The sequence below is a fragment of the Narcine bancroftii genome, chromosome 2 (genome assembly GCF_036971445.1).
Source record: "Narcine bancroftii isolate sNarBan1 chromosome 2, sNarBan1.hap1, whole genome shotgun sequence".
NCBI lineage: Eukaryota > Metazoa > Chordata > Chondrichthyes > Torpediniformes > Narcinidae > Narcine > Narcine bancroftii.
Window position 1 is genome coordinate 238,919,337 of NC_091470.1, and position 9,645 is coordinate 238,928,981.

Here is a 9,645-nt window from a genome sequence, read left to right on the forward strand (position 1 = left end):
TACAAGTTGGAGCGAGAAATTGGATGAACGAGTTGTTTTCTCTGGATCATACAAGGCTGAAGAAAGACCCAATAGAGGTTTATAAAATCACAAGAAACATGGATAGGATGGACAGACAGAATCTTTGCCCCTGTGTGTAAGCATCATGTACTGGACAACATACACTTAAGGTGAGAGAGGGGAAATTGAAAGAAGTTGTGCAATGAATGCATTTACACAGAAAGTGGTACATGTGTGGAACAGGCTGCTAGAGGTAGAGGTGGAAACAGATATGACACATGGATATAAAGGGAATAGAGGGATATCTATCATCTGCAAGCTGCAAAAATTTAGTTTGAATTGGACATCATGTTCAGCACAGACATGGGCTGAAGGGTCTCCTCCAGTGCTGTATTATGTTCTTTAATATTGTTTGTGAAACCTTTTAGAACCCAGTCTGGAGGAGAAATTTGAATAAACAGCTATATTTGCTGGTGTCACACGTTACCAGCAGTCTTCAGGTTATAGCTGGTTCAGACAACAGAAATTCTTCTTCACAGAATTCATAAAGACAACTCCATTCACACCAAATACACACTCCCTGTATCTTATCGCTGGTACCTAATCCCCCAATTTATCCTGGGGAGCGTCTGGGATCCTGATGATATGGACGACCACCACATTCATAAATCACAGCCTAAAACTGAAATACAGAATGAAATTTACTCTCGTGAAATTCACCTGAAGAGAAATTAAATAAATAAACCTTTTTTTTTTCAACTTATCTTTTTATGAGATATACTCAGTATGGACAGTTTTTTAGAACACAATCCCCCGCCCACACCTGAAATGTGGTGGTCGCCCATGTCATCACAATCCCAGACACTCCACTGGATATACTGGAGGAATAGGTAGCAGTGATAACATACAGCAAGTGTTTAGTAGATACAAGGAGTGAATGGATTTGTCTTGATGAAGAGCCACAACCTAAAACACTGACTCTCCATTTCCTTCCACAAATTCTGCCTGGCCTGCTGAGTTTCACCAGCATTTCATTTTTTTTTTTGCACCAGATTCCTGCATTTTCTGTCCCTTATATCTTGAGAAGACTATCCTCACTGCCAACAGTGGGAGGAAATGATAATAAAGAACAAAACCTTTCATGAGTGAAAGAAAGCTTTTCAATTATAGGCATAGGTTTGAGTACCTATACAATGTTTCTTCTCTCTTCCAATGGATCCTTGATTTCCTCATCAGCAGACTGCAATCAATACAGATCAATGTCACCTCATTCTCACTTGCCCTCAACATAGGGACCTAGTCCCTGCTGTTTTCCCTCTGTGCTCATGGTTATGTCACCAAGTTTGGCTCCAATGCAATCTATAAATTTGCTGATGACACCGTCTTTCTTGGCTGTAAATTGGTAAATGATGTTGGAATATGGGAGGGACATTGTGAATCTGGTTGGGTCGTGTCAGAACAATAATTATGCTCTGAAGGTCCAAGAAAGACCAAGGAGCTTATTGTGGACTTTAGGAAGGGAAGGCTAAGGGACCACACATGTGTCCTCTTTAATGGGATGGTGGTGGTGAAGGTTAGCACATTCAAGATCCTGGGTGACCATATTTCAGAGGCCCTATCCTGGAGCTAACACATAAAGGCATCTATGAAGAAGACACACCAACAGCTTTGCTTTCTCAGAAGTCTGAGATGTTTGGCATGTCATTGCACTATTGAACTTCTGTGGGTGTACCGTGGAAAATATACTGACTGGGTGCATCATGGCCTGGTTTGGAATCCTGAGTTATTCAGAAGACATAATAGCATAATGGCAAGCATACCCAAGTCCATTATGGCACCAACCTCTCATCCATTGAATGCTTCTGTGTAAGGCATTGGATAGATTTAAAATGGAGGCTGATTGGTTCTTGACTAGTAAGGGCATCAAAGCTTACGGGGATAAAGCAGAAAAATGGGGGTAAAAGGAAGAATACATCAGCAATTATTCAAATAGCAGAGATTGAATGGCCCAATTCCACTCTTTTCTCTTTTATGGTCTTCTAAGTACTGCCTCGAGAGCTGCCAACATAAGCACAAATATAAAGGACCCCACGACCCTGATCATAATTTCTTCTTGCTGTTCCCCTCAGCAGAAATTACAGGAACCTGAGGACCAGCAGCTCCAGACACTTCCAGAAAAGTTTTCATTCAACAGTTGTCAGGCTCCTGAATCTCCCTATACTCCACTACGCCTAACCATTAAATACTGACTGCATCACTAAAATGTCAATTTCTTTTTTATTATTATACTAAATGCAATTGAGAACATTTATTCACTAATCCTTTGATATTCATCATATCTTTTTCTACCTTGCAATTGTGGTCATCTAAATTTATATTATTGTATATAATATATATAATTTTTTGTTGTTGCAGGAAATAAGAATTGTGGTGCATCTGTACTCTGCATATGACATTTAACTTGTATGACAATAAACTCATATTGAATATTAATTTCTTTGTACAGTAACATTCCCAGTATCTAGCACCTACGGGGATTCATAGGCACCAGATAAGTGAATTTTCTGGTTGTTTCTGACTGAACAGCAAGGTGCCAATTTTAAACTTACACATTTTTTACCCATTTAATTTCCTCAATTTTTATTTGCTGGTTGCTTGAATTCTGGATAGCAGGTATTTTACTGCACCTCATAAGGTCTCATGTAATAAGATCATTTAAATATCATGAAACCATTTTAAATGAGTACCTTGAGAAATATTCCAATAACAAACGCTATATCCTTAGTCAAGTCTAGATAATTAATTGGAGATTACATTGTTGAGTTAAAGAATTTGTCTCAGCGTTGTAATTTCAGAATTTTCCCAGAGCGTGTGTTGAAGGATCAATTTGTCTGTGAGCTTACTTAAAGATGGGTACATTCAACCTAAGTATTTTAATACATATGAGATCATATACAATAAAGCATTTAAATTACTTTTGCCGTGGAAATGGTCTCAAAGAACGTGAGGGAGTTCTGTTCAGTACAGGATACAAATGTGCATGCACACGTACATGCTGTGTCTATGACAATGGAAGCTGTAACAGAGGCAACTTCTTCATTGGGCCCAAATCATATGGAAGTGTTGTCAGGGCAACCATTCATCTTAACTGTGTCCATTTAGAACAGTTCAATGTTTCAGTTATAACAAGACATCACAAGTTTGCACAGACAAACAAAACGTAATCTGTGGAGCCCGCAACAGTCCATCAGTATCTAAATGCCAAGAAAGTAAACTTTAGAACCAATACAAAGGAGCACACTGCTTGTTTGAAGTGGTGGGAGGAAACTGGAGCCCCCGGGGAAAACCCATGCAGTCATGGAGAGAATGTCCAAATTCTTTACAGACAGCATGGGATTCTAACCCAGTCCCGATCGCTGTAAAGGTGTTTCGTTAACCACTATGCCAACTGTGCCACTCATATCTTCACAAGGAAATAATGCCTAGTCAAGAGACTCAGAAAACTATTGCTTTCAGAGTTCCACGATAACCCTGTCTTTCATGACAAGCTAAAGAATGCTCTCTCAATATTCTTCTCTTCATACGTTCCTCCAACAGCTTTCTGCTTGATAACAATGTAACATCTTACATTTTGATTTAGACACACAACACGGTATCAGGGTCCTTCCAGCCTACAAGCTCCATGCTGCCTAAATACCCCAATTAACCTACAACCCCCATACATTTTGAGAGTGGGAGGAAACTCATGCACCTGGAGAAAACCTACACAGTCATGGAGGTGCAAACTCCTTACAGACACTGCTGGATTTGAACCCCGGGGGTGCTGGTGCTGCAACAGAGTTGTGCAAACCTTTATGCTAACCACGGCACTCTATTACCATTGAAACCATATATTTAATATTTTAAAGCAATTGATAACTCAGCCTTTCTAACTATTTTCTTACCAACTATTGTATCCAAAACTAGATAGTTCTACTAAATGTGCACACCAATTATTAGACTGGAACCAACTCTGCACCTATGGCAGACAAACAACTTTTCCAGCTGACGTCCAGTTATTTTTAAACAAAAACAAAGTTACTGATAGTTAACAAATGCAGCTTTAATTGATGCTTTTGCTTTCTCATATTCTTTTTGGAAATGTTGTAATGCCAACTGATACCTGGGAATTTGAATTCACCTCTCTTTTGTCCACAAATGCATATCAACAGCTGATGAGATAACCCCCAATGAAAAGGGATTGGTGGAAGTTCCAGCAGATGAATTGTTAGCTTTGTTCATTCATTGATTGTGTAATTCCCAACAATAGCAGCTTGATCGTTCGCGAATTGACCACTGGAGAGTGAGTCGGATCCTGAAGAAAACTCTCCTTGACAACCACAGTGCAGTTGCACTAAGGCTGCCATAAAGATATAGGGAAAGGATGGCAGCATTGTCTGCCCCAATGGACCTCCAAGTGATGCCCAGCCATCATGAGGAATGAGTCATCGTGGGGTCAGGGATCATCGTATCTTGTGTTCAGGTGCATAATAAGGACACATTGCAGTTTTTGCCACCATTAAATGAAGCAACAACAACAACTTGTGACAGAGTCCATTGTTAAACCATTGATATCGCATTAATACCCTTCCATTTACATTGCCAATGTGTCATAGAGTTTGCCTATTACTTTATGAAAAGTTAAAAACTGAAGTCTTAGATTGTATTTATTTGCTTCAATTTCTATTGAGATAAATACCACATGTTTCGATGATAATGATTGTGTTGCAAATGATGCCAGATACACATCAGCCATTTTGGGGTGATATGTAATCAATGAACTGACTTCCATTTAAAATGGGACCTTTGCTTGCATAATTTTCACATGAAAGTAGGTGATTTTTCTAAAATTGAGGCAAGTTCTCCACTGAGCACATTGGCCTTTTAAATTTTTTTAAAGATTTAAACATACAGCAGGGTAACAGGCCATTTCGGCCCACGAATCTGTGCTGCCCAATTTACAACCAATTAACCTACACCCCCAGTGTGTTTCGAACAGCCTTGTCAAGCAAATTCAAGTAACCCTAAAGTGACATCATTTATTTTTTGGACCTAGAGTCTACTAGAATCATTATTACTGCTGCATTACTGCCCAGAGACAAATGTTGCTGCATCTCTTTATAGTAGACTGCAGAGCTTGGTACTATATCGACTGGAATTTCAATTATCTACTCTTCTCAGTAGCCCATCAGCCTGGATCATTGGTTCTAAAGTCTTACAAATAATCTTTTCCTTACCTTTGTCTCTCACAGCCATTCAACTCAATTGAAATCAAGGTCAATACCGAGCCAGGTCCACATGAAGCATGTCCTTCAGTACACCACACAAGTCCAGAGGCAAGTACAATTGTAATCTGAGTGGTAAACAGTTAACCAGAAGTGGAGGATTTCAACATTCTTACACACAGCACATGCATGAAAGGTATTTTGCTATTGTACAGAAGATTGGTGAATCCTGGAGTATTCTGTACAGTTGTGATCTCCTTGCTGGAGAAACAATGACAAGAGTTCAAGAAATGTTCATCAGACCAATTCTTGAGATTGCAAGACTGTCATAAAAGGAGCAAATGGGTGTTCTAGGCCTATAATCAGAAGAGATCACATTGAAATGTAAAGATTTCAACAGAGTTTTATTAGTTGGATAGAAGAAGAATATTTCAGAACCAAGAGTCACAGCTCCAGGATTCAGCGTAACATTTAGGAATCAGATGAAGAGGTTTTTTTTTAAATCAAAAGGGTGTGGAGGAAATGTCACTGAAAATATTTAAACTGGAGATAGATTGCAGATGCAAATAGGAAGTGAGTAAGAATATGATCTTGGGATTAAAGATTAATTATGATCATGCTGAGTGGTGCAGCAGGTTTGATGGACTGAATGATCTAAACCGGCTCCTATTTTCCATTTCTTTATCTGAAACACAGATACTTGCTAATGGTGTATATGCTGGCTGTTCCAGACAGAACTATTGGCATTTCTCAGGAAAATCTAACCCATTCCTCTTGGCTTGAAGCTCCACAGCAAATGATTTCACTGTGGAAACTCCATTTGATTATTACATTTTGTACTGGAGCACCCTATTAGCTGAAACACACAACAATTTAATTAAATACTGTGAGAATTAATCCTTGACCAAAAAAAAATTCTTTAAAAAAAAGGGTAGACTGCATTAAGAAGAGCACTTCAGAGAATTACAGCGAGTGCAATTAGATTCTTATTTTTGTCGCTGTAAAATCTTTTTTGCAAAAGTTTTCTGTAGTATGTACATTAGCTCTTAGAAGCAGCATGCACCACTTTTGAAGTAGATTTGCAATTTGCAGGCTAGGCAAAAATTGTTTTGCAGATCAACTTCCCATTTTGGAACCACCTAAATGTAATTTTCATTGATTAAATTGCTATTGTGCATTATGGCAATATTCCAATTGTAGTCATTGACAATTTAGTGAAGAACATTTTTTCTTTGTTTATAGATATTTGCAATCTCAGACATTACCATTTAAAATGATGACTTATAATTCCATGGTTGCCAGACACAGTGGAGATTATTGATATTCTAGCTAGGTCTTTCAAACCACATTGATATCAAAAGATGGGTAATAGCTAAAATTTATTTTAGCTACGCTGATTGCCGCAGTCTATGTTCCACCATCAGCTAATGAGGGTGAAGCCACGAAGGAACTCTACTGTGCCATCTGCGAAGCCCATATGTCCCACCTGAATGGTGCCATGATTGTTGCTGGCGACTTCAATCATGATAACCTGAAAATGGTCTTACTATGGTTTCAACAGCATGCTAACTTCACCATCAGAGGGGAGAATACCCTGGATCAGGTGTACACCAATGTCCCTGGTGCGTATAAGGCTGCAACTAGCCCCCACCTTGGTTACTCGGTTAACATATCTGTCCTGCTAACTCTAGCGTACAGACCACTGGTAAAGCAAATAGGGCCATGGGAGGGTGGGGGTGGTTGGCAATAGCAGCACTAGAAGACGGCTTTGAGACCATGGACTGGAACTGTTTCAGGGAGGCAGTCCCCGACAATGGTCATGTAAACATAAAGAAGAGCACGAGCTTAGTGACTGGTTACACAGCAAGTATATTGGGGATGTCACTGAGATTAAAGGTTTCACAAGTAGGGCTAAACAGATAACATGGATGGATGCAGAGGCCCAGGCCCTTCTCTGAGATTGTGATGCAGTCTTCAGGACAGGGGATAAGATGGCACTAAGATCAGCCAGGGTGGAACCCTCACGTGCAACCCAGAAGGCAAAGCGTGTGTGCACCCAGAAGATCCACAGACAACTGAGCAACACCGGTGACACGACCTGAATGTGGCATGGGATCAAGACAATTATGGATCACAAGTCAACCTTGTAAGTTAAGGACAATGACCCCTTCCTTCCAGACAGACTGAACATCTTTTGCATTAAAGATGATGAGAAGAACAGGATGGTGGTGAAGAAAGCTCCATGGCCCCCTGATGAATGCGACTCCTGCATAGCTGCAGTCTAGGTGAGGAGAACCCTATCCAAGATGAACTCACACAAGGCGGCGGGACCAGACAGCATTCCTGGTTGGGTACGGAAGGACTGCACAGACCAATTGATGGAGGTCTCACAGACATCTTCAACACCTCATTGCAACAGTCAACAGTTCCTGCAGGATTCAAGACAGCCATGATCATCCTGGTACCCAAGAGGGTGACAACAACAGGTCTCAATGACAACTACCCATTAGCACTGAATTCCACCTTTATGAAATGCTTCAAGCATCTGGTGACGGAACACATCAAAGCACACCTCCCAGAGACACTGGGTCCATTTCAATTTGCCGATAGAAAAAAAGTTTCACAGATGATATTATAGCCTTGAACCTTCACCTCATACCTAACTGGAGAAAGATGCCTCATACATTGAGGTGCTGTTCATTAACTTCCGCTCGGCATTTAATACAATCATTCCCCAAAGGCTGGTGGAGAAGCTGTCCTCAACATCCCTCTCTGTAACTGGATTCTGGACTTTCTAATGGGAAGATCACAGTCTGTCCAAATCAGTAGCAGAATGTTGAGCACCTCAGAGCTGAGTACTCAGTCTGCCCTTGTTCTCACTACCGAACCATGACTGCATCACCAGGTCCAGCTCCAATAGTGTCAACACATTTGCAGATGATTCAACAGTAATTGGCCTCATCAGCAACAATGATGAGTCTCAATTCTTATAACATGGTGCAAGAGTAACCTGAGTATCAACATGGACAAGACGAAGGAGATGATCGTGGACTTCAGGAGAACCAGGAATGACCACCCTCCACTACAGATCAACAACACTGTAGTAGAGAGAGTGTAGAGCACTAAATTCCTTGGAGTTCACTTAACTAGTGACCTATTGTGGACACTCAACAAAGGCTACCGGCTACCATAATGTCAAACTTCTACAGGAGCTCTATCGAGAGCTTCCTGGCTAGCTGCATCATAGTGTAATACAGTTGCTGCAGAGAAATGGCTCAGAGGTCAATCCACAGGAACATAAGAGTGGCAGAGAGGATCAATAGAGTCTCCCACCCCCACCATCAATGTGATCTACTTGTATTATTGTCTGAAGATGGCTCGCTAAATCATTGAGGACCCCTTCCACCCTGCACACAACATCTTTCAGATGCTACCATGAGGAAAGAGATACAGGAGTATCAGAGCCAGCACCACCAGGGTGAGGAACAGCTTCTTCCTATGGGAAGTGAGAAGTGCTAAATCAAACAAACTTCTCACAGTAACCATTCATGATTCTCATAATTATGTAACAACATGTATGTTTTTTTTATATATGAATACTTGTCCTGCATATTTATTATTTGTCTGTATGTGTCTAATGTCTGGTTTGTCTGTGTGTTTTGCATAGAAGTCAGGAGAATGCTTTTTTCTCAGGTAGTATTTATACAATCAGATGGCAATAAATAACTTGAAAATTGACTGTTTATCATACAGGGTGAAAAAAAATATTGATTCCGAAGTTGCATCTGGTGCTCCCATTGTGGCCATTTCTACATCAGAGTACATCTAGTGCTCCCATTGCGGCCATTTCTACATCAGAGTACATCTAGTGCTCCCATTGCGGCCATTTCTACATCAGAGTACATCTAGTGCTCCCATTGCGGCCATTTCTACATCAGAGTACATCTAGTGCTCCCATTGCGGCCATTTCTACATCAGAGTACATCTAGTGCTCTCATTGCGGCCATTTCTACATCAGAGTACATCTAGTGCTCCCATTGCGGCCATTTCTACATCAGAGTACATCTAGTGCTCCCATTGCGGCCATTTCTACATCAGAGTACATCTAGTGCTCCCATTGCGGCCATTTCTACATCAGAGTACATCTAGTGCTCCCATTGCGGCCATTTCTACATCAGAGTACATCTAGTGCTCCCATTGCGGCCATTTCTACATCAGAGTACATCTAGTGCTCCCATTGCGGCCATTTCTACATCAGAGTACATCTAGTGTTCCCATTGCAGCCTTCCCATGTGACATCGGAGACACTGGACAAGACTGGGAGATTGCTTCACTGAGCACTTTTGCTCTTCTGCATCAATGAAAGCGATCTCCAAGTGGC